Genomic DNA, 25,949 nt, shown 5'->3' with positions numbered 1-25,949 from the left:
TAGAGTGCCCCCACGGCACAGGCCCGCCCGTGGATCGGTGGGCCCCGATCGTGGGCCAGGCCATTGTGGGGGCACCCCCCGGGGCCAGATCTCCCCGCCCCCCTCCCCCGAGACCCCCGAGCCCGCCCACGCTGCCAGGTCCCGCCAGTAAGGGACCAACTCCAATTTACGCCGGCGGGATCTGCATAGAATGGGCGGGACTTTGGCCCATCGCAGGCCGGAGAATCGCCGGGGGGAGTCGGGTGACAGGCGCGGCGCGATTCCCGCCCCCGCCAAATCTCCAGCGCCGGAGTATTCGGCAGCCGGCCGGGGTGGGATTCACGCCGCCCCCCCCGCCGATTCTCCGACCCGGCGGGGGGTCGGAGAATCCCGCCCAGCGTTCTTGATTAATAAGGGGATCAGGGGTTATGAGGAGAAGGCAGGAGGATGGGGATGAGAAAAATATCAGCCATGATTGAATGACGGAGCAGACCCGATGGGCCGAATGGCCTAATTCTGCTCCTATGTCTTATGGTCTTTTGGAATGTCTGTACCAGGATGTGAAATGTGCAATTATATTCTGCTTTCTTGTACATGAAGATCCAATCATACAGAAGAGGAAGAAATTATTTGGTGCCAACTTAATCCTTCAGGCATTGATTATTAGTTTATTCATATTGGGTCAATGAAGATACTTGTTATTTCTTCTTGTAGGATGGGAATGGTCTCAGGCAATATCTTTATTTGCCGTTGAGGGAAAAGGAGGTCAGGCTGCGGCATCCCGATAGGCTGAATAATGTAGTGAATACGTCAGAAATGACCTACTCTCTGATCCCCAAGCAACTGTTACTGATGATCTTAGTGGCTATCATCCACATGTCCTGGTTTCTGCAATTCAGGATCTTCTGGAGCCAAAATCCCCTCTTCAAACATAACAAACCACTGGCCTTCTTGAAAGTTAAAGCTGTGAAGTGCATAGCAGGCAATTTCCTGATGTTTTGTTTGTGTTAAGTAGTCCTGTGAATGCAATCCAGTATTGTGGTAGCGAGGCAGAGCACGCGGGGCAGTGGTTAAAGCGCAGGTCCAAACTCATGGGGCAGCTTTTGACTCGCAGAGCGGTGGATGGAGCATGAGTCCAAACTCATGGAGCGGCAGTTGGAGTGGCGATTGAGCATTGGCCAGTTGACGCCCAAGGAGTCAAGGAGCAGAGTGGCATTCGGTGTCCTCCTTTGTATATAGTTAAATGTCAACAAACAAATTTGTTAACTTTCACCTGCCAAGTAGTTGTTGAGCCACGCCGCTATTATACGGTAGCACAGTGGGTAGCACTGTTGCTTCACAGCGCCAGGGCCCCCGGTTCGATTCCAGGCTTGGGTCACTGTCTGTGCGGAGTCTGCATGTTCTCCCTGTGTCTCTGTGGGTTTCCTCCGGGTGCTCCGGTTTCCTCCCACAAGTCCCGAAAGACGTGCTGTTAGGTAATTTGGACGTTCTGAATTCTCCCTCTGTGTACCTGTACATATGCCGGAATGTGGCGACTAGGGACTTTTCTCAGTAACTTCATTGCAGTGTTAATGTAAGTCTACTTGTGACAATAAAGATTATTATATTATTATTACATTTGGTGATGAGGTAACTTGGGACTGCAGTCTCCAGCTCCTGGAATCAGGAGTGTGGTGGGGGAAGGTCTGCCTTCGAGGTTTAAAAAGAAACTGCAGCAACAGTAATGTTTTTTTTCTAAGTGCCTCTTTTGGGGAAAATCGTTGCTTTTGACCCAAAGCGTGAACACTAAATTCAGTATATTGAAAGACTAAGCTATTTCTTCGCCGCTGATGAAGTTACAGGAGAGGATACACAAAAAATCATTCTCCTTATAGTATGTGGACCGTAAACTTACAATCTCATTAGAAAATTAACATCCCCAGAAACTCCGGATTCTAAATCTTTTGACCATCTTGTAACATTGGTAGTGGATGATTTTAACCCCAGACCATCTATTGTCATGCAGCATTTTAAGTTTAACTCTGCTGTAAGGAACCCAGGGGAGATGATTGTGACATACACAGCAAGACTAAGAAAATTGGCGGAGCCATGTGAATTTGGATCATCGCTGAGTGACATGTTGCAAGACAGATCAGTTATCAGCGTGAATAACAGAAGCATACAGAAAAAGCTGCTAGCAGAGAATAAGATTTACTTGGAGAAAGCCATGAAAATAGGTGGTTGAGAGTAGGGAGAAAGGTGCTCTCGATTTACATGGCATTTAAACAACTAAGGTGAATCAGCTATGGCGCAATTCCTTTGTAAGTCAGGAGGGCAGAGTTAAGTGTGCATAAGAGATGGAGCAGAAACTCGCTGAGTAAGGCAGGGGACAGAAGAAAAAAATTGGGTCAACAACTTAGAAATTCTGATAAATTCTATGGGTGCGGGGGAGATCAGCCCAAGGAAAGATGCAATTCTGGGTTTCTCCCAATTGGAGAGGCCAGTTCCAAATTAAGTGCCGAGCCAAACAGAACGCACCTGGCTTGAACAAAAAACAACCTGGACTCCAGTGCATAATCTAGATGAGGAATCTGAGATATACAAATTGAATAATGTCAAGATGACTAAATCGGCTCCTATCGTAGTAGCATCTATGGTAAACGACAGCCATTAAGCATGGAAGTGGATACCGGTGCTTGCAGTTTGAGCACGAGTCCAAACTCACTGAGCAGCGGTTGGAGCACGAGTCCACACTCACTGAGTGGCAGTTGGCGCGCGATTCCAAACCCGTGGAGTGGCAGTTGGCGCACGAGTCCAAACTCGCGGAGCGGCAGTTGGCGCACGAGTCCAAATTTGTGGAGCGGTGGTCGAGCGCTGGTCTGTTGATGCCCCAGGGAAATCAAGGAGTGGGGTGGAGTTCGTTGACCTCCTTTTGTTATGTGCCAGGGTTTAGAGAAGCCCAAAGTGTAGCATGGAGTTCACCTGACCCACGTCTTGTAATAGATTGTGGTATGGGGAGCACACGGCCCACTCTACAGGTGTGGTACAGCAGAAATTTAAAAGTAATTTTTAAAGCAAAAACAATGTTATTCTATGAACTCAGTTAACCTTTTTAAAACATACAGTGAACATCTTAGCAACCATCAATTCAAATACAACTCCCAAAGAATATAACACTCTTAGTAATCATGAAACTTTCCTTATAGCATCCATAAGACAAAAATACTTTTTACAGAAGCACATCAGGTTTAAATTCTATACTGAGAACAGATATCACTCTGAATTCACCAAATGATCTAGAGATAGTCTTTGGATGACAGAGAGATCGAAATGACTCCTTCTTTGGCTGGCTGTAGCTCCAACACTAATTCGAACCAAAAAACACAGACACACCCAAGCTTTTCCTTAACGCTAAACTAAAAAGCAGAGTCAGAGCTCAGCTCCTCCCACACTCTGACATCACTGCAGCCACTTGAGCAGACAAACATTTCTTAAAGTGACATTCCCATGACACTTTGTATATAGTTAAACTTCAACAAACAAATTTGTTAACTTTCGGCTGCCGAGTAGTTGAGCCTCACAGCTATTACTAGTACCCAGTTTGCTTTAGGTATAGCTCTAATGCATTGGTTCTCAACTTTTAAAAAGTTAGGATTTATGGCACCAACTTTTTTTTCCCACTGGCTTCCATTATGTTTTGTTGTATCTATAAAACCTCAGATACTTTCGACCAGTTTAATACTCAAAGGTTTTACCGAAGGTGTCTATATTAACAAGGTAAACAAACCACAAACACAAGTTCAAATTCAACAATATTTATTTAACACAATTAACCATTAAATTACCCACAAAATACACTAAAGGTACTCAAGATCAGTGTATGCTACCCGCAAAGATGATTTGGTAGGGCTATGGGTCTGATCACTGCGTTCCTCTAGTCCCATCTTCACAAAAGTGGTTCTCGCTGGCAGTTTCTTCCTCCTTCCTTCTGGTCTGATCATCTCTTCTCTGGTCTAGGCAAGGTCACCTCCCACGCTAAGTCTTCACTGCCGAGGGATGCGGTGTGCCTGATTTTATCCCCCTTTGGCTTTGTGCCCTTTTCCCACTTCCTGTGGCCTTTTGCCAATGGGGTATCAAGAGGGGTTTTTAATGTCCAATGATCTGATCGATGTCCGATTGACAGGTCACCTGGGCCCGCCCCAGGTGTCCATCTCCAATGGCATTATTTGCATGTACACCTCTACCAAATAACGTGATGGTGGGAACTCTAGGTGCCCCAGAGTCTGGCCCGGCCTGGGTTTTTAACAATAGATTGGTGCATATCAAAGGGATCGATTATCTCTTGATGGCCGATTGACAGGCCAGGTCCGGACATGGCTTGACAGTCTGTCTGACCGTTGGTGTATTCGAACTTGGCCAGTTCGAATTCCCATGAGGCTGTGCTGGAGTACTGTGGCTTGTTTAAGGTGTATGAATATTTACCATTATTCCTGCCCAACTCCATAACACTCTACTAGTCTGAATTGTATATTGTTATGGGCGAGGGTTTAGAGAACCCCAAAGTGAATCATAGAGTTCACCTGACGCACGACTTTTAATAGATTGTGGTATGGGGAGCACACGGCCCACTCTACAGGTGTGGTACAGCAGAAATGGAGAAGTATTTTTTTAAAGCAAAACAATGTTTATTGTATGAACTCAAGTTAACTTTTTTGAAACACACAGTGAACATCTTAGCAACCATTAATTCAAATACAACCCCCAAAAAATGCAACACTAAGTAATCCTTTAAGCTTTCCTTTTAACATCCAGAAGACTTAAAACACCTTTTACCAGAAGCACATCAGGTTAAAGTCACTACTGTTATTAGTTTTAAATCACCAGGATCGATTTACAGTCTTTAGATGACAGAGAGAGCCTCTAATACACCTTCTGGCTGTGACTGCAGCTATCCAGCTCTGAAAACGAAACTAAAACACACCCTGCAGCAAAAAGCCTAAAACAAAAGTAAAAAGCTGACAGACAGCCCAGCTCCACCCACTCTCTGACATCACTGCAGTAATAAGCACCCATTTCTTAAAGGTACTCTCACTACAGATACTTATATACACACCCATTCATAAACACCAATTTCTTAAAGATAATCTCACATGACACCTCCCCCCAAGAAATAAAAAAGAAACCATCAACTTCAAGATGATTTCATTTTTCACCTTTTCACCATCCTTTAAGAAATGCACACAGTAAATATACTTTATCGTTTCAAAAAACAACACAGGCAAACAGGTATAATAATATAGTCCATTTTTCTTTCCTCCTCCAACTGAAATCCTTCCTGATTGACAGTCTCTTTGAACAAGAAGGTCTCTGCACGATCCGTCCATTTCTCTACGCTTCTGCATTTCTCTTTAAAGTCAGATACTTTTGTTCAATCTGATCACAGAGTCCCTTGTAATTCTCTAACACAAGAGCATTGGTTATCACAGCTTTCAGGCCGTCAAATGCCTGTTGAAACTCCGCTGTCCACTGGAATTTGGTACGCTTCTTGAGCAAGTCCGTCAGTGGAGCAAGCACGCTGCAAACATTTTTCACCAATGTTCGAACGAATCCACTCATGCCAAGAAATCGCTATATTTCCCTTCGTCTTGAAGGTATCGGCAACTCCCAATATCTTTTGTTTTCACATCCCGTGGAACCATTCGACCCCGTCTAATCGTATGGCCAAGGAAAGTGACTTGGGCTTTTCCAAATTCACTTTTGGCTAGGTTTATCACCAAACCCGCCTCCTGAAGTCGATCGAATAACTCCATCAGATGTTTTAAATGCTCTTTCCATGTCCGGCTGAAAATTACCAGATCGTCGATGTATACCGCACAATTGGGTAATCCTGAAACAACTTTGTTAGTTAACCGTTGAAATGTTGTTGGGGCGTTTTTCATGCCAAATGGCATAACTTTGAATTGGCATATACCATCTGGAGTCACAAGAGCTGAAATCTCCTTCGCCCTTTCGGATAAAGGTACCTGCCAGTAACCTTTAAGTAAATCCAGTTTGGAAATAAAAGCTGATTGTCCCACTTTCTCAATACAATCCTCCAAATGTGGGATAGGATAAGAATCCATTCTTGTCACTGCATTAACCTTTCTACAGTCCACACACAACCGTTGGGTACATTCTGGTTTTTGGTACCATCACTATGGGCGAGCTCCATTGGCTGTAACCCACTTCAATTATGCCATTTTTAAGCATACACTCAATCTCTTTGTTAACCTGTGCCAATTTTAAAGGGTTAAGTCTGTAAGGAAGTTGTTTGATTGGAACAGCATTTCCCACATCTACATCATGTATAGCCATTTTAGTACTTCCCAATTTATCTCTACAAACTTGCCCTCGTGATATCAGTAACTCTTTCAGGTCAGTTTGTTTTTCCCCTGGAAGGTAACTCAACAATTTATCCCAATTTTTAAGAACATCCTCGTTTTCCAATTAATTAGAGGTATGTCAAATTCACAGTCATCTGGATTTGGTTCTTCACTTTGAGTTAGAATCATTAAAACCTCCTCCTTTTTCTCTCCTTCCCTTTCAAAGTACCTTTTAAGCACATTCACATGACACACTCGGTGAGTCTTCCTTCTATCTGGCGTTTTTACCTCATAATTCACCTCACTTAATTTCCTTTCAATCTGATAAGGTCCACAAAACCTTGCTTTTAAAGGTTCACCTACCGCTGGTAACAACACTAAAACTTTATCTCCACCGGCAAAACTACGAACTTTGGATTTCTTGTCCGCTACCCGTTTCATCACATTTTGTGCAACTTCTAAATGTTGTCTAGCCAATTCACCTGCTCTATTTAATCGTTCCCTAAAATGTAACACGTAATCCACTAATGTAATTTCCGTTTTCTCACTCACCAATTTTTCCTTAATCAATTTAAGTGGTCCTCTTACCTCATGACCAAAAATTAGTTCAAAAGGACTGAATTTTGTTGACTCATTAGGTGCATTCCTAATTGCAAACAATACGAATGGATTTCCTTTATCCCAATCCTCTGGATAATCTTGACAATAAGCCCTCACCATTGTCTTTAATGTCTTGTGCCACCTTTCTAACGCTCCCAGCGATTCTAGATGGTACGCAGTTGATTTAAATACTTTCATTCCTAAGCTATCCATAACTTCTTTGAATAACCTTAAGGTAAAATTTGATCCTTGATCTGATTGTATTTCTGTGGGTAGTCCATATCTAGTAAAGAATTTAAGTAATTCCTCCACAATCATTTTAGCTGTAATATTATGTACTGGAATGGTCTCTGGAAACCTAGTAGACATATCCATTATAGTCAAAAGATATTGATTCCAACTTTTCGTTTTAGGAAGCGGTCCTACACAATCAATTAGGACCTTTGTAAAAGGTTCCTCAAATGCTGGAATGGGTATTAAGGGCGCTGGTTTTATCACAGCTTGAGGTTTCCCTATCACTTGACGTGTGACATGATTGACAAAATTTAACTACATCTTTATGTAGTCCAGGCCAATAACAATGTTTCCGGATTTTAGCTTGAGTTTTCCTTATTCCGAAATGACCTCACACTGATACCTCATGTGCAACTCGCAACACCTCCTTTCTATAACCTACCGGCAATACTACTTGATGAACTTCTGCTCACTTGTCATCCGCCTGCATATGTAAAGGTCTCCATTTTTTCATCAAGACATCACTTTTACGGTAATAACACTCTGGTATACACTCAGATTCCTCTTCCGTATATGCTTTCTGATACATCCACTTTATTTCTATATCTTTCTGTTGTAACTCTGCCAATTTTCCTGAACTAAAAATATCTACCTCATCCTCCACCTGTTCTTGTTCTTTTTCAACCATCTGATCAAAAATAATTTCTGATAATTGCACTTCAACTTCATCTTCACTCTTTGATTTCTCCTCTTGTCTTAACCTGTGACTTTGCGACCTTGTTACTACACAATCCGGAAACATCCCAGGATATTCGTCCTTCAACCCTTCAGTTGTCTGATTTTCCACTGGCTTATCAACCACAGTAGGCATCACTCCCACCTGCGATCCAGCTATATCATTACCCAAGATAAACTGTATTCCTGGAAAAGATAGTTTCTCTATTACTCCTACTACCACTTCACCACTCTTCACTGGACTTTCCAACCTTACCTTATATAATGGAACACTATTCCTCTCACCCTGAAATCCACATATCACCACCTTTTCTGGGAACATTCTTCCCAAACTACATAACTCCTCATCTCTTACCATTAAAGATTGACTAGCTCCCGTATCTCTTAAAATTGTGACTTCTTTACCTGCTCCTCCTGATACACATGAGTAAACTTTACCCACACAAGTAAATTCTTTAAAGGCATCTGGCACCTTCTTATCAATCACCTCTTGATCAGGCTGTACATTCTTTTGCACCTCCTTCGCTTCACTTGGCCTTTACTTTACCACTGTAATAAACTCCACTGTCTTATCCTGTTTTACCACATCAGCCTTCCCAGTGCTTTTCTTCAACCACCAACACTGTGACTTTACATGGCCTAGTTTATTACAGTGAAAGCATTTGAAATTTTTCATTTCTTTTCCACCCTCCTGGATTTCCTTTTTAATCTGAGGTACACTCTCCTTATTGTCTCCCATCAGATCACCTTTACCTTTACCACTTGAGTATTTCTCATGTCCCCAGTTTCTATCCCTCACCGGCTGAAACTGATGTCGGAAACCAATCTTTGATTTATGAACTAATTTATAATCATCTGCCATTTCTGCTGCTAATCTCGCAGTTTTAACCCTCTGCTCTTCCACATGAGTTCTCACTACATCAGGAATTGAATTTTTAAACTCCTCCAAAAGTATAATTTCTCTGAGAGCTTCATGCGTTTGATCTATTTTCAAAGCCCTTATGCATGTATCAAAATTACTCTGTTTGATCCTTTCAAACTCCCATGTATGTTTGACCAAATTCTTTCTTTAAATTTCTAAACCTTTGTCTGTAGGCTTCACGCACTAGTTCATATGCACCTAAGATGGATTTTTTCACCTCCTCATGCATCTCAGATACCTCTTCCGGTAGTGATGCAAACACTTCTCTAGCCCTACCAATCAGCTTTGTGTGAATCAGTAATACCCTCATGTCCTGTGGCCATTTCATTTGTTTAGCTACCTTCTCAAATGAAATGAGAAAGGCTTCTACCTCCTTCTCGTCAATCCTTGGCAATGCTTGGACATATTTAAATAGATTCCCACCAAACCTTCGACTTTGAGGCTCTTTCTCGCTATCCTCATCACTATCAACCAACTGTACGTTTCCCTTTACGTCTGCCAATTTTAACTGACAGTCATGTTTCATGGTCAGTTTCTGAAGTTCAAACTCTCTCTCTTTATCTTTTTCCCTGATCTGTATCTCCTTTTCTTTTTCTTTTTGTTCTGCTCGGGCTATTCTTTCTGTTTTCCTTTCTTCTCTCTCTTTTTCCTCTCTCTCTCTCTTTTGTATTCAAGCTGCTTTAATTCTTTCTCAAGTTCCATTTGTTTAATTTGTGACTGAATTTCTGCCATTTCCAATGAGTCAAACTGTATCTCAGGCAACTTTAAATGCTTAGCCACCGCCATAATTACCTAATCTTTTCGCATTTTGTCAGGTAATGTTAACTGCAATGTTTTTGCCAAATCTAACGGTCTGCTTTTAGTCTCTGTCCATAAGGCACTGCATGCGACCGTCTCCACCCCCAAAAACTTCAGAGACTCTGAAAGAGCCATTGTCCACAACACACTCCCTACTTAAACTAAAATACCACACCTGAAAAGCACCCACAATATGCTCACCCCTCATTGTCTTTAAGTTCACAAAGCCAATCCAATAGATAGACTTTTATCCCGGACTAGCCCCCAATTTGTTATGGGCCAGGGTTTAGAGAACCCCAAAGTGTATCATGGAGTTCACCTGACGCACAACTTTTACTAGATTGTGGTATGGGGAGCACATGGCCCACTCTACTGGTGTGGTACAGCAGAAATGGAAGAGTATTTTTTTAAAGCAAAACAATGTTTATTCTATGAACTGAAGTTAACCTTTTTAAAACATACAGTGAACATCTTAGCAACCATTAATTCAAATACAACCCCCAAAGAATACAACACTAGGTAATCCTTTAAGCTTTCCTTTTAACATACATAAGACTTAAGACACCTTTTACCAGAAGCACATCAGGTTAAAGTCACTACTGTGATGAGTTTTAAATCACCAAAATCGATTTACAGTCTTTTGATTGCAGAGAGAGACTCTAATACACCTTCTGGCTGTGACTGCAGCTATCCAGCTTTGAAAATAAAACTAAATCACACCCTGCAGCAAATAGCCGAAAACGAAAGTAAAAAGCTGACAGACAGCCCAGCTCCACCCACTCTCTGACATCACTGCAGTAATAAACACCCATTTCTTAAAGGTACTCTCACTACAGATACTTCTGTGCACATCCATTTATAAACACTTATTTCTTAAAGGTACTCTCACATGACAATACTATTTGCCAAACATGGGTCCATTCCCTCACCATATCCCATTCTGCTTACAATAGTTTGGAGTCTTCTAATGTCCAAACGCTTGCACAAATCTTGGTATCATTTACTAACTTGCATATCATATTCCTAATACTTACATCTGGGTCATTAATAAAGATACTAATAATCAGTAGTTGTAACATGGAACCCTGTGGGACACCACCAGTAAATCATCTCCAAGCAGGTCAATGACCATTGATAGTTTTCTGCCTGGCAAGCAGCCAATTCCCATTCCATTGAAATAGCTTCTTGCTAATTCCACCAACCTCAAATCATAATCCCAAAATATTGTAATTGGGAAGTGAATCACGGCCATTGTGTAAATAGCATGATGACTCCAGTCAGTAATTTACAATACGAATACTGAGTCAACATGACAATCATAATCAATTGATGGCTTTGTTGTTCATTATTCCTGCAGTCAAATTCCCACAGGCAGAAAGAGAGAAACTTTTACATTTATATAGTGCGTCACATCAAAGACAAGTGCTGTGCACAAAGTAAACTAGTGCTGCTTTACAGCAGCGAAAGATCAACGTAGAAAAGGGTAATGCATCTTATTGTTGATGGTTGAGCACATCTTCATAAATAATGATGCAACTTTATCATATAGTATCTCTGTCATTTCATTTGGGAAGAGGAAAATAGAAATTGGGGAACTTGTTTTAGATATGGTAGAAGCCAGAGGACTGTATCAAGATTTGATTTTTGATTTGATTTGATTTGATTTATTGTCACAGGTATTGAAGTACAGTGAAAAGTATTTCTCTGCGGCTGGGGGAACGTACACAGTATGTAAATAGTAGACAAAAAGAATAATCAACAGAGAACATTGACAAATGGTACATCGAGAAACAGTGATTGGTTTCAGTGTGGAACAAGGGGCCAAACAAAGCAAATACATGAGCAAGAGCAGCATAGGGCGTAGTGAATAGTGTTCTTACAGGGAACTGATCAGTCTGAGGGGGAGTCGTTGAGGAGTCTTGTAGCTGTGGGGAAGAAGCTGTTCCTATGTCGGGATGCGCGGTTCTTCAGACTTCTGTACCTTCTGCCTGGTGGAAGGGTCTGGAAGAAGGCAATGCCTGGGTGGGAGGGGTCTCTGCTAATGCTGTCTGCCTTCCTGAGGCAGCGGGAGATGTATACAGAATTAATGTGGGGGTGGCAAGCTTGAGTAATGCGTTGGGCTCAGTTCACCACACTCTGCAGTTTCTTGCGATCTTGGACCGAGCAGTTGCCATGCAGCCGGATAGGATGTTCTCTATCACACATCTATAGGCGTTTGTGAGAGTTGATGCAGACATGCCAAATTTCTTTAGCTTCCGTAGGAAGTAGAGATGTTGTTGGGCTTTCTTGACTGTTGCATCAACATGAGTGGACCAGGACATACTGTTGGTGATGGTGACCCCCAGGAACTTAAAGCTATCGACCATCTCCACTTCGGAGCCATTGATGTAGACGGGAGTGTGTGTCATGCTACGCTTCCTGAAGTCGATGATCCGTTTCCTGGTCTGTCCGACATTTAGAGAGAGATCATTGTTAGGAGCCTAGAAAGAGTCTCTCGGACAGACACAATTAGAATCTGTTACCCATAGGAGCCAGCTATGCGCACCCTTTCTCTTGGAGAAGCAACAATGGCCGAGCTCTCAAGAGAGACCACATGGTCAATTTTCAATTCACAGTCACCTGGTGTTCACTTTAAAAATGGATGTCACCACGTGAAACCTCAAGGGTTCTTTAAATGTCCAACTGCCCAAAGCCTGAATGATGTGATTTTTAAGCTTGCCTTTAAATAGGTGCATCTGCTGGCTCTGCAAATCTGTTTCCTCTCCCAGCTGTAGGACCTTATTTACATTTTGTTTTTGCATAAATGGGTGAAATATGCACTGAGCATCCTCTGCCCATTTATTCCCGACATAGGCGCCGGAATGTGGTGACTAGGGGCTTTTCACAGTAACTTCATTGAAGCCTACTTGTGACAATAAGCGATTTTCATTTCATTTTAAAAATGCAGCAAAGTTCTGAAACTTCATCTCGCTGGTACAATTCAAGAGGTCCTTAAAGTAGCCATGGCTAGTCAGTCAAGAAATGCCCCAAAATATTTTTGAAAGAATTTTAGAGAACCATGGAAAAACAGTTGTGCTCCTCCTGTTTCCACAAACAGCCCGTAACAGCCTCCCCGAACAGGCGCCGGAATGTGGTGACTAGGGGCTTTTCACAGAAACTTCATTGAATCCTACTTGTGACAATAAGCGATTTTCATTTCATTTTAAACATGCAGCAAAGTTCTGAAACTTCATCTCGCTGGTACAATTCAGATGAGACCAGAATTTGAATATAGTTTAGACCATCCAAGGCTGGCTGAGGGCATACAGCATTTCTGCTCCTTCGACTTCATCCTGGTTTTGGATGCAAGCTGAAAATCAACTCAGTAATATGTACTCCTACTCACTACTTTGAGTCCACACAAAATTGAACAGGCTCAAAGAAGCAACAAGGTGAAACAGTGCAGAGCAATTAGACCAAACTCCAGATCTTGCAGGTCCTGTGAAAGTGACCTGTTCTAGGTTTTCATGGTAGGACTGCGGGTGTAATATCCCACAAGGGACCTACGGGGTGGGTATGCTTGTCTTCCTGGTGCTCCTGTCGGAGTACAAGCTCCTCCGCTAGGGACGGGATATGCCAATTAACCCATGTATGTGGCATCAGTCAATAAGGTATTGACGGAGCGGGAACCGGGTAGGGATCCTTCGGGTAGTGTACATATTTCTTGTGTGAATAAAACCTTGCTTCTTACTTTACTCAGTATGGACTCCCCATGTCCTTATTAAATTGGCGACGAGGAGTAAACTGGTTTTCGGTCAACATTGCAAACTATTCAGCTGAGCCACCTTTCCGATTTTCTGTAACCCAAGTTTGGATCTCTTTGATTCGCCATGCTTCTGTTTGGGTGGTTAGATGCATTTGATGACGGTGTTGAAGACTGAAACCAATATGCTGATCGAAGGCGTTATTTCATCCAGGCCACCAATGGAGAACAAGGGCCGGACAGTCATATTATTGACAGCCTGTGTATCGCTTACATTCGGAGTGATCTGGAGTCTCACGTACCCGGCGACACCGAATGCGTTGTCATTCAACCATCTTGTGGCACAACACTTTAACCCAACCCTGTCGATAATCATTCAAAGATACCTGCTAATGCGGCAGAGAGGTCCTTCAGTGAGTCCGTCACTGAGTTTGTATCTCAGCTACGGAAGATAGCCGGCTTTTGTGAGTATGGACCTGTTTTGTCCGATATGCTCTGCGATCATTTGGTCTGCGGTATTAGTAATGTAGAGATGCAGAAAAAAACCTTTGGGCAAAGTCTCCCTAACTTTTCAGCAGGCATTTCAGATCTTCCTGTCCCAAGAATGCATGGAGCGTGGTGTCCAAGAAATACAAAGGATGGAGGTGAACGCCTTGGGGCATCGCCCCTCGCGTGGTATCCTCACGGCCCAGACAGAATGCTGCTGCAACTCTGGCCCTGGTTGAACAGCCGACCATCGGGACGGTGGCATCATCGGACTCAACTGAAGGCGATTCCGGCCCATGTGAAATGTGTGGACACTGGTTCAGGCGTACCCACAGGCAGCAAGAGGGCCAACGCTCCAGCTGCCCCAGTTGAGATAGGCGTCAGCCCTGGGGCCGGTCCTTGCATCTGGATGACCCAGAAGAGGCGGAGGAAGAGGCTGAGATGCAGCTGAACTGTTTGGCCGTGCCCTGTTTGGCCCCTATTCATGTTCCAATATAAGTAAATCGTCATATACTCCAAATGGAGCTGGATATGGGAGTGGCTGATACTGTGGTGGTGCAGAGCACTTTTGATCTTATCAAACAAGGAGTGCACACTTTTATCCAGTGCACACTTTTATCCAGTGCACACTTTTATCCAGTGCACACTTTTATCCAGTGCACACTTTTATTCAGTGCACACTTTTATCCAGTGCACACTTTTATCCAGTGCACACTTTGTCTTTGGTTGTCACGGCGGCTCGTTTAGCCACTTATACAGGGGAACGACTAAATATCGTGGGGCCCGCCCTCACTCCAGTGGTTTAACGGCACCAATCAATGCGCCTTCCCCTTGGTGCAAGAAAGTGGCCCTAGCCTGTTGGGCTGCGATTGGCTCCATCAGCTGCAATTGCATCGGCAACATATCCTCCAGGTGGGATCTGGTGGTCTGTGTGCAGTACTGAGCAAGTTCCCCGAGTTTTTCAGCCTGGCTTGGGTACTATTAAAGGGGCCGTGGCCATAATCCCGGAAGTCCAGCCCCGATTCTTTAATGTTCGCCCGGTTCCCTCGCCATGGTGGAGAAGGTTGAGACCGAACTTTGGTGTTTAGGACGTTTGGGCATCATTCACCTGTGCATTTTGCTGATTGGGCGGCCCCGGTGATCCCGTAATGAAGCCGGAAAAGACACTTAGTCTCTGCGGAGACTATGAACACGGCTTCGAGATTGGACCGTTACCCTTTACCGCGCATCGAGGATTTGTATGCAACATTGACCGATGGCTGTACATACATAAAATTGGACATGAGCAACACTTATCTGTCGCTGGAGCTCGATAAATCTTCCCAGAAGTACGTCAAGATTAATACACACAAGGGACTCTTACACCTGGTTCCCATTCGGAGTGTCCTTGGCATGCGCAGTCTTCCAATGCGTCACGGAGAACATCCTGCGTGGTTTGCTGCTCGTTGTGATTTATTTAGATGACGTGTTAGTCACAGGGGCCAAGGAACAGGAATATTTGCAGAATCTTGAGGTGGTGCAGAAGCAGTTTTCTGAATATGGGGTCCGCCTCCGCCGCATGAAGTGCAATGTTTCACATGAAAAAAGTGGTATATTTGGGATATTGAGAGGACTGTGACGGCCTACGCCCGGTCGCGGAGAAGGTACGGGTGATCAAAATGGACACCACTTCACAGATGCCATGAAACTTCGCACTTTTCTGGACTAGTTAAATTACTATGGGCGATTTGTTCCAAATTTGGCCACCGTCCTAGCTGCCCCCGCTCCACTTAAAGAAGCGCCAGTCTTGGGCTTGGGGCCAGGCCCAGGATGCGCCGATTAAAACGGTGAAGTTGCGGTTGTCCTCCTCGGGGTTGTTGACTCTTCCAAACCATTGTACGTCACGTGCGATGCTTCACCGTGTGGCATTGGGGCAGTTCGGTCCCATCGGATGAGTGATGGCCATGGCCATCTGATCGCTTTTGCCTCCTGGACGCTGGCTGCAGCCGAGAGAAAATATGCCCAGATTGAAAAATAAGGCCTGGCGGTCGTATTCAGTGTTGAGCGGATTTTTATTGTCACCGATCACAAGCCATTGCTCGGCCTCTTCTGTGAACCCTAGGCAATCCAGCCAATAACGTCTGTGAGGATCCAGTGCTGGGCTATGTTATTGGCTGCTGAGGTATACTCTTTTGAGCCCCGCCCAGGGACCTAGATTATGCATGCTGATGGGTTGAGCCGTCTTCCCCTGCAGATCCAATCTGCGAACCCCCTATGGCAGACAAATTATTGCTGTCCTCAATTTCTTGGACACCTTGCCCGTCACTGCCTTCTGTGTTCGTGACTGGATGCAAACTGGCCCTGTCCTTGCCAAGATGCTATATGGTGGGCAGCAGCAGCACAGCTGCCAGGGGAGTTGAAGGCTTTCTCCTCCAAATTGTCAGAGCTGACCGCGGAGAATGGTATCCTCCTGTGAGGCATGAGGGTTGTTGTTCCAGCGAAGGGCCAGGCAATCGTGTTGAAGGACCTTCATGATGGACATCCCGGAGTGTTCAAAATGAAGATGCTGACGAGAAGCTACGTCTAGTGGCCGGGTTTGGACACAGATATCGAGACGTTGGCCCAGCTGTGCTCCATCTATCAAGAGCATAAGAAACTCCCCGCTATTGTGTTTGGTCCTTTGAACTTTACGAAGGAATCCAACAACACTTCGACTTGTCCAAACCGCAATCTTTTATTGAGTCTTGTGCGGTAAGATAGCAATCTGATATAGAGCACGTTAGCATGGAGTCTGCTAACTTCTCCTCTGGAACTTGCACCTAGCACTGACCATTCACATGTATGTCTTATTAGCCTCTCAATCTTCTTCTGAAGATGGGCGGATGTGTCTCCCCTTAAATCGGAGTCACAGGTAACATGACCTTGGTCTGGAGGCCGCATGGCGTGTCTTTACCGCCACCTGCTGGTTGGAGGTCACACACCAATTAACTATGATATGGCCTATAGGCATATCACCACACCCGTTGCGGCACTCCTACACCCTTGGGAGCCACCGGGGCACCTTTGTGCTCACGTACATGCCGATTTTGCTAGTCCCTTGGGTTCGATGTTTCTGATCTTGGTAGACGCCCACTCAAAATGGCTGGAGGTCCATAAAATGACTTTGATCACTTGAGCGATTGCGCATTTCTTTTTCCACCACGGAATCCGTGAGGCACTCTTGACCGACAACAATAATAATCTTTATTGTCACCAGTATGCTTACATTAACACTGCAATGAAGTTGCAATGGGGCCTGTTTTACGAGTAAATAATTTGCTGCTTTTGCGAAAAGCAATGGAATTCGTCATGTCCCCTCTGCCCCATACCATCAGGCATCGAATGGTTTGGCAGAGAGGGGCATGCAGACGGTTAAATGTGGGCTCAAGAAACAGACACCTGGCTCGATGAGCACCAGACTGGCAAGATTTTTATTCTCGTAAAGGACCATGCCGCACGCAGTAACTGGGGTAGCCCCTGCTGAGATGTTAATGGATCGTCAGCTTGATACACGACTGAGTTTGATTCTGCATGACATCAGCGCAAAGGTGCGCCGTAACCAAGAATTGCAGTTGCCCAGTTCGACGTCGATCTCTTCGCCGTTTCGCACCTGACGACGCGGTGTTCATTCGTAACTTCAGTGACAGTGCTCGCTGGCTCTCTGGGGTTGTCGTCCGTCAAATGGGACCAGTCTCTTCCAAGTTTGTGCCCGGGGACAACTCATAAGACAGCATCTGGGTCACATTCGCTCACGGAGGTTGCGCCCTCGTAAAGTATCTCGGAAAAACATGTCCCGGATCCTCCGGCTCCATTGCCGAACCAGCCTGCTGTGACTCCTCCAGTCTCTCGTGACGCTGACATGCCCAACGTTGTGTCTTCCGAATCCGAAATGGAGACTGTCATGTGAGGGTATCTTTAAGACATGGATGTTTAAGCAATGTACCTTTAAGAAAACAGTGATGTCAGAGAGTGGGTGGGGCTGAGCTTAGGTCAGCCATTTTGCAGTTTAGTTTTGCAGTTGGAAAAAGCAGTTTGCGTGTGTCCAGAGAGCTGCAGGAAGAAAGCAAGGTGCTGGAGCTGAAGTCAACCAAGCTAATATATCTCTGCCATTCTACAGAAAATATATATATCCTTTAACCTGATGTGATACTGTTTAAAGGTGTTAAGTCTCTTGGAAGTTTGAAGGAACATTTTAAGGAGTTATTTACTGTTGCAATATTTTCTGAGTTATTTTTGAAGTAAGGGGTGTTAAGAGAGCCAATGTTTATTTAAGATGTTAAGTTGAGCTCATGGAATAAACAGTGTTTTGTGTTTAAAAACCCACGTGTCCATAATTGTAATCCCACACCTCGGGAAAAAGCTGTGTGCTAGGAAAAGCAACAAATCCATTAAAGGGAGAGGTTGGTTGAACTCCATGATACATTTTGGGGTTCTGAAAAGCCTCGCCCATAACAAGACACAGACCTCTTGAGGTCTCGGATGCCGAATCTGCAGTTTAGCTGCCTCCTGACGATCTTCTACCATCTGGTTCCTGCCATAGACGACATTCACCAGCAAGGTTTATACACCGATTCCGGCATCCTCCGTCTGTTCCTCCTCCGCCTCATCACTCATCTAGGGGGCCATCGCACTTTGGCGGGCAACAATGTGATCTCCCTCACTGGACCTAAGTCTCTTCTCTGTGCTCCTGGTGGAGTATGCACTACCCCGCTAGGGGTAATGTATATAAGGTTGGCCGGTAAGGCACTGACAGAGCGGGAACACCAGTAGGTATCTACTGGGTAGTGTACACGTCGCTTGTGTAAATAAAACCTTGTTTTATACTTTACTCGGTGTGAACTCCCTGTGTTCTTATTAAACTAGGTAAAGAAGCCACTCATGTTTGTAAAAACTGATCCTGGTGTCCTAATATGGCACAAGTCACCCAGGCTGCCTCCAAGATGTTCAGCAAGTCATAAAACTACTTCTTACAATGGATTGCATATGTGGTAGTTGAATCTTTAGTATTTGCCTCATTATCTCAAACATATGCATGGGAAGCATCGCCACTGTCTCTTATTCACCAATCATTGCTCTTTTCAAAAGAAAACTGGACCACAGAGATCTGTGTACTCAGTTCTTTGGTGAAGGATAGTATTTTTTTCATTCTCCATAGAGGAATGATACTCTCCCTCTTCTACTACCATTTTTCCTTATCGGTATTGCTCAAAATTTCACCCAATAACACCCTTGACTTAGTATAGCCTCCTGAGTGGTTGGTGTTACTGTGTTAGGGTATGTGAAAAAATATGATAGAATCCCTGAGCAACTGGCTGACTCAGTACTAACTTCTCTCAAGTAAGTGGCCCTGTAGTGGTGTATGGACAAGTCAGATGTCAACATGTAATTTCTGAGCAACTGACAGCAGTTAGATCTGTGGTTCAAGCAGCTACTTTTACATTTGAAGTGACTGAATTGTCATTATCATGGTGGCCTCTTCTAGGTATCTCCTATGATGTAACACACAACCGTTTGGTTACCTACACAGTGACGTTCCCATTTGAAGAAATAGTTGAATTTTGGGAACAGAGACATTGAAAAAAAAAATTAGACAGTTGTAGAGGAGATCAATGGGAATATCGAAGTGTTGGGCAGGTGGGTGTGTGAGAGGGTGACAGGAAATGGTGCGGCACCCTGGGCCGCCTCGGCATTCTATGTGAAAAATAATCTGAGAACTATGTTGGCAGTAGAGCTTTTGCAGGTCTCATCCCTGTAATGGAAAGCTGAAGTGAGGGAGATGTTGTAGAAAGTAAGGAGGTCCAGTAAATCGGCTGTGGTGGGGCATGCGTGGGTTCCACGAATTGGGAAGTTCTGAGCTGGAGGAATGCCGAGATTGTGCTTCGAGAGGAAGGCAGAGAATTCAACAAATAAAGCGTGTTGGTGGTAGATAGGAATGCTGTGTCAGGAGGATTGAGCTGTTTGAATGTAGAGAAACAGCCAGACAAGTGGGGAAGAGGCCAAGGTGAGAGTTGGGAATGGGTGGAAACCTGCCATTGCAACGGGCAGGGCAGGGAACATGATACATCAGGAAGCTATAATGATGATGATGGTGAAGAAGAGTTGGGCTGGAAAAGACAAGTGGGGCAGTAGTGTAAAACCTTGGGCAGGTTGATGCTGATCAAAGGGGAAACAAAGCAGTCAGAGTGTTCAGGAGCAATGAGACTTTAGGGGCGCGATCTAACGACCATGCTGCACCTGAAAAGCAGCTCACCGCGGTGCAGCGTGGCTGCTAAAAGCCGGGATACCCCGCATCTAGGATGTACCTGGCTCGCAATGCCTGGTGAGATCCAACGTGAGCTCGTGAGACGTTGCGATGTAAATCCCGCCCATTGTGTAAGCCTCACTCTAATGTGCAGATCCCCAAGGAACCTGAGGCATTGGGATTCAACCCATGCGGGGTTGTGCTTCGGGAGCGGGGACCCTCCCATAGTGCTTTTGGGCTGGAGGGGGAGGTCAAGGATTGTTTTGGAGGCTTCGTAGATTGGGATGTCATTTTAAAACAGCGCCCCATCTCTCGCTACAGTGGGGAGTTGCAACGAGCGGAGCTCCCCACTGTACAAAACAGGCCTCAGTGTGACCTAGGCCGCACGTTCTCCTTTCAGTCATCTTATTCAATGCGGGTCGCATTTAATAGCCATGTGTTTCCCGGCACTGCGTACGCCAGGAAACACGCCGCTAAGCGCGCACGCTAGGGGACTTGGGTCCCTTTTGGGAGAATCGCGCCCTAAGACAGTGAAACGGAAGGAGTTCAGCAAGTAGCAAACTGGGTCAGAGAGATGGAAGTAATAATTCAGGAGAAGATGAAAGCTGGTTGCTGATATGAAGAAGGTACGGTGCACAGACTGAGCAAACAAGACAGTGACAGAGAAACAGATGAGAAGTGGGAATATGCACTGAAGATGAGACGGAATCAAGTTAAAACACTCAACAAAATATCAGAACATTGTAGAATATTTCAGGATCTGCATAGGAATCAGAGTCCAGATGTTCATGATGTTTGAGAAATGTGGAATATGAATAGAAGGTGGAGAGTAAACAAGAGTCAGCACTATGACTGCCAAGTAGCAAGGGCCAGTCGAGACATTGGAACGTAGCCCTGGATGTCCACAGAGTGTCTGAAAATAATAGATTAATGCATCATTTATTAATTCTAAAAGTGTTAACAAATTTTGAATTTGGTCATATATTAAATTGGTATTAACAACTGCAGTAGTTAAATAAATAGTAAAACCAATTTAAACAATGAATAGAGGTTCGTTCATTCCAGCAGAAATTGTCTGATCAAGTCATTAGTATGGGACAATAAAAAGTTTATTTCGGGTACATCAGTCCCCGCTTGACTGAAATGCTAATGACTGACTGGCTTCTGGATTGCACAGGTTACAGTACTTAAAATAAATGTTTAATCAAACTAAAGAACTGGTCATTGACTTCAGGAAGCAAAGTACTGTACACACCTCTGTCAGCGTCAACGGGGCCGAGGTGGAGATGGTTAGCAGTTTCAAATTCCTAGGGGTGCATTAACCCTTACCAACTTTTACAGATGCACCATAGAAAGCATCCTATCAGGCTGCATGACAGCCTGGTATGGCAACTGCTCGGCCCAGGACCGCAAGAAACTTCAGAGAGTCGTGAACACCGCCCAGTTCATCACACAAACCTGCCTCCCATCCATTGACTCCATCGACACCTCCCGCTGCCTGGGGAAAGCGGGCAGCATAATCAAAGGTCCCTCCAACCTGGCTTACTCACTCTTCTAACTTCTTCAATCGGGCAGGAAATACAGAAGTCTGAGAACACGCACGAACAGACTCAAAAACAGCTTCTTCCTCACTGTCACCAGACTCCTAAATGACTTTCTTATGGACTGACCTCATTAACACTACACCCTGTATGCTTCATCCCATGCCAGTGCTTATGTAGTTACATTGTATATGTTGTGTTGCCCTATTATGTATTTTCTTTTATTCCCTTTTCATGTATTTAATGATCTGTTGAGCTGCTCGCAGAAAAATACTTTTCACTGTACCTCGGTACACAAAGAACAAACAACAACAAAGAAATGTACAGCACCGGAACAGGCCCTTCGGCCCTCCAAGCCCGTGCCGACCATACTGCCCGACTAAACTACAATCTTCTACACTTCCTGGGTCCGTATCCTTCTATTCCCATCCTATTCATATATTTGTCAAGATGCCCCTTAAATGTCCCTATCGTCCCTGCTTCCACTACCTCCTCCGGTAGTGAGTTCCAGGCACCCACTACCCTCTGCGTAAAAAACTTGCCTCGTACATCTACTCTAAACTTTGCCCCTCTCACCTTAAACCTATGTCCCCTAGTAATTGACCCCTCTACCCTGGGGAAAAGCCACGTGACAATAAACCAATCCAATCCAATTTATTTAATTAAGCTTCAGAAGTGCACTACAGTACTGAGGAAATAAAAACGTCCAATGAGAAGATTATTTTAAATGTTGGCATTTAAACATTTCTCACATTTTCCAATCCTTGCATGTTGTTTTCAAATTTTGCACAGTTGGTACACACATTCCAGTGTAAATTTCAGTATATGTGAACTCAGTGCAACAAAAGAAATAATCTGCAGAAGCTCTTTGTGTTACATCATGAAATTTAAAGAACCAAAAAAATGTTTGTTCAAGTAAAAGAGTTTAGAAGATTAAATATCAGGGTGCCCGGAAGCTTGGCTTTGAATTTTGCTTAATGAGTTAACATTGTTAAGTTGCACTTGGAAATGTTGGCCGGAATTCTCTGGATGTTGGGATTCTCTGTTCCCGCAGGTTTCCCGGCAGCATAGGCTGGCTTCAATGGGGAATCCCATTGAGAAGCAGTAGGAAGAGCGAATCCTGCCCCCAGTAAACGGCGCGCGCCATTGGGGAAACACATGGCTGGGGGACCGGAGAATCACGCCAGTTCTGTATTGAATGCTTAGCGTACTGTTACCAAATTTTCCTTTCACCTGTTTTATCTCGGATATTAAGCATTTAATGCCCCACAATAAATGCATGAATAAAATCAGTCTCTATATATATTAATTAAGTCCAGCAGGAACTACAGTTTAACTGACATAACTTTGTATAACTCTATACTAATAATAGCATGACAATAATATCTAATTGTTTCAGTTGATTTTTGCTGTCCTAAAAAATGTTCCATCTTCTGAACATGCAGTTCATATTGGATCTTTAAAAATATAACAAAGTTTAGATTGTATTTTTATTGTAGCATAAGCATTAGACACATTTAATTTGAACACATATTACTTAAAATTAGAAAGTGCAACATCACTGCTCGATTACATGTCTATTCCATTTTTACTAATACAAGGAAGATAATACATAAACATATTCAAAAATGGATGTTATCTACTGGCTGCAAAATTATTTCGATAATATAAGTATGTCATCTGGAGAGCAAACTGAAACTCTTTGACAAAGAGTTATCCGGACTCAAAACGTTAGCTCCCTTTTCTCTCCACAGATGCTGTCGGACCTGCTGAGATTGTCCAGTATTTTCTGTTTTTGTTTTAGATTCCAGCATCTACAGTAATTTGCTTTTACCTAACTGGAACTCATCAGCATGTAATTCCGCAGTATAACCAGCAGGGGTCCTTCAGCAATTGTGGTCCAACTACAGCGACACACATTGTTTTAGTTCAGAGGTTCCGGTTTTCTCCAAATACAAATATAATTATGAATAATGAGGAGAATAGCAGATTTTTATACATTAAAAAGTTTTGAAAGCTGGATGTGCATTTGGTTAATAGTTTTGGAGTTATGGAAAATTACATAACAAATAAGATACATGGCACAGAAACAGGCAATTCGGCCCAACCAATCCAAACTGGTAACTTATCATTTTGCAGATAATTTAGTTGCCAAGTATGAGTGCAGAGTAAACACATTGTACTATTAATTTGTGCTTTTCATGAATACAAAAAATATAGGAGAAGTATAGCAAAAACTTGATGTGTTACACTTATCCTTTCATACTTATTGCTCACATTGTATATAAGCCATGGATGGTTGGTAGCATTCGTGTCTCTGAGTCACAAGTTTCTGGGTTCAAGTCCCACTCCAGCACAAAAATCAAAGCTGACTCTCTAATGCAGTACTGGGAGAGTGCTATGGTGTTGGAGGGTTATTTCTACACTTCCCACAATGAAATGATGAAGCCATGCAGACTTTAAGAAACGATTAAAACCAAATCAACTTGTTTCGACATACCTAAATTTTAAAGTCAAACTTTAGATTGCAACTTTGTACTGTTTAACTTCTACAATTTGTACCATGACCTAATTCTTTCTCAAGTTATTTCCAAGCCTACCCATAAAGCATAATTTGTTATAATTCAATCTCTAAAACCTGATCAGTACAGAAAGTCATGTGAAATCATTCCGTACTGGACATAAAAATGCATTTTTAAAATTTGTTTTGGTTTTTAACAGTTTAAAATGTTATACTTAAAACAAAACAATGCAACACAACAAGAACAACAGAACCCCTCCCCCTACTCTACCAACCAACACCCCAATAACTAAAAGAATAGCCCCACCCATCCCTTCCAACACCCCCCTCCCCTCCAGCAGCTGATGGTAATCAACTCTTTAAAAGCAAAGAATAAACAAACACCATTTCTTGTGGAATCGTTCCCCCTCAAGGTAAACATTTGCACATGGACTACATCAGTGTCTGAGGAGTCGTGATTGGTGCTGAACCTTGTGCTATCATCAGTGAACATCCCTACTTCTGACCTTGTGTTGGAGGATCATTGATGAAGCAGCTGAAGATGGTTAGGCCTTGGACACTACTCTGAAGAACTTCTGCAGTGATGTCCTGGGACTGAGATGACTGACTTCCAACAGCTTCCATCTTCCTTTGTGTTAGATATGACTCCAACCAGTGGAGAGTTTCCCCTCTGATTCCCATTGACTCCAGTTTTGATAGGGATGCTTGATGCCACACTCAATCAAATGCTGCCTTGATGTCAAGGGCAGCCACTCTCACCTCAGCTCTGGAGTTCAGCTCTTTTGTCCATGTTTGAACCAAGGCTGTAATGATGTCAGGAGCTGAGTGACCCTGACAGAACCCAATGGTGCAGCCATTAAAAACTGTGTCGATCTACACTGTTGGCTTTATTCAATAATACTAAAATCTTTACGTTTGGGGAACTTCTGACATTAAATGGACCATCAGGTTGAGGGAAGTATTTCCAGCATTATTAAAATGGGATCAAGTTTCTGGCCTGAATCTTTTGGATGGCAGGGTCTAGCTTCCTGCAATTCGCACATTCGGTGGGGAACACATCGCCGTCATCTCAGCCATTTCACGCTCAAATGAACAGTAAGTGGCGGCAGGTGGGACGTCTATCTATCACTCAGGAGGAAGTCCCGCCTTAGAGGAATACCGACCAATCAGATTGGCAGCAGCTCTCCAGTCCCTGCAGTGACCAGAAGAAAAAATACAGAAGGAACTCAAGTCTGGGCACTGGAGGTCCAGGTAAATTGAAGGGGTCCCAGGGCAGGGAGGGTAAGGAATGGCCTGGGGGGTGTTCGAAGGGGGACTGGGGTCTAGGGTGAGAGAGCACGAGTTGGAGGGATGCCCTGAGGCCACCAGACTATGAGAGGAGAGGCCTTACTTCAGAAGGGGGCTTCTGATCAAGGTGCCCTTCCCACTCGACATGTAACTTCTTTTTTGGGCTTCCCCTACTGAAGTTTAACCTTCCCACCAGCCTAAAAATTGAGGCTGGATCAGGAAATGGCCCTTAAGTGGCCCCAATTGGGGAAAGGGCAGGCCTCCTGTCCGAGACCTTGATACCCCCCCAGCGTAAAATTGCTGTGTGGTCAGGATAGACGGCATTCCATTTTGATGGGAAGCATAAAGCCACCATGTTTTTAACATCAGTTTTTTGGTTCTTATTGTGTTAAATCAAGTAATGTGCTGTTAATAGATTTAGTGCAGTACTTGGTTATTAACAGGTGTGGCAGTGTATTTTGGAAAATTCAGGACAAACCTTCAATGTGCCTTTGTTCCTTTTTG

At 43.9% G+C, this 25,949-nt stretch overlaps 1 protein-coding gene across 9 annotated transcripts in view; it reads left to right on the top strand.

The window, feature by feature from the left end:
- The window catches only part of myo3b (myosin IIIB), a 1,137,435-nt gene that overhangs the window by 599,570 nt on the left and 511,916 nt on the right, over nt 1–25,949 (top strand). The gene's annotated exons all lie outside the window — the stretch shown is intronic.

The sequence above is a fragment of the Scyliorhinus torazame genome, chromosome 2, assembly GCF_047496885.1.
Source record: "Scyliorhinus torazame isolate Kashiwa2021f chromosome 2, sScyTor2.1, whole genome shotgun sequence".
NCBI classification, from domain to species: Eukaryota; Metazoa; Chordata; class Chondrichthyes; order Carcharhiniformes; family Scyliorhinidae; genus Scyliorhinus; species Scyliorhinus torazame.
This window is presented reverse-complemented; position numbering and strand designations above follow the sequence as displayed.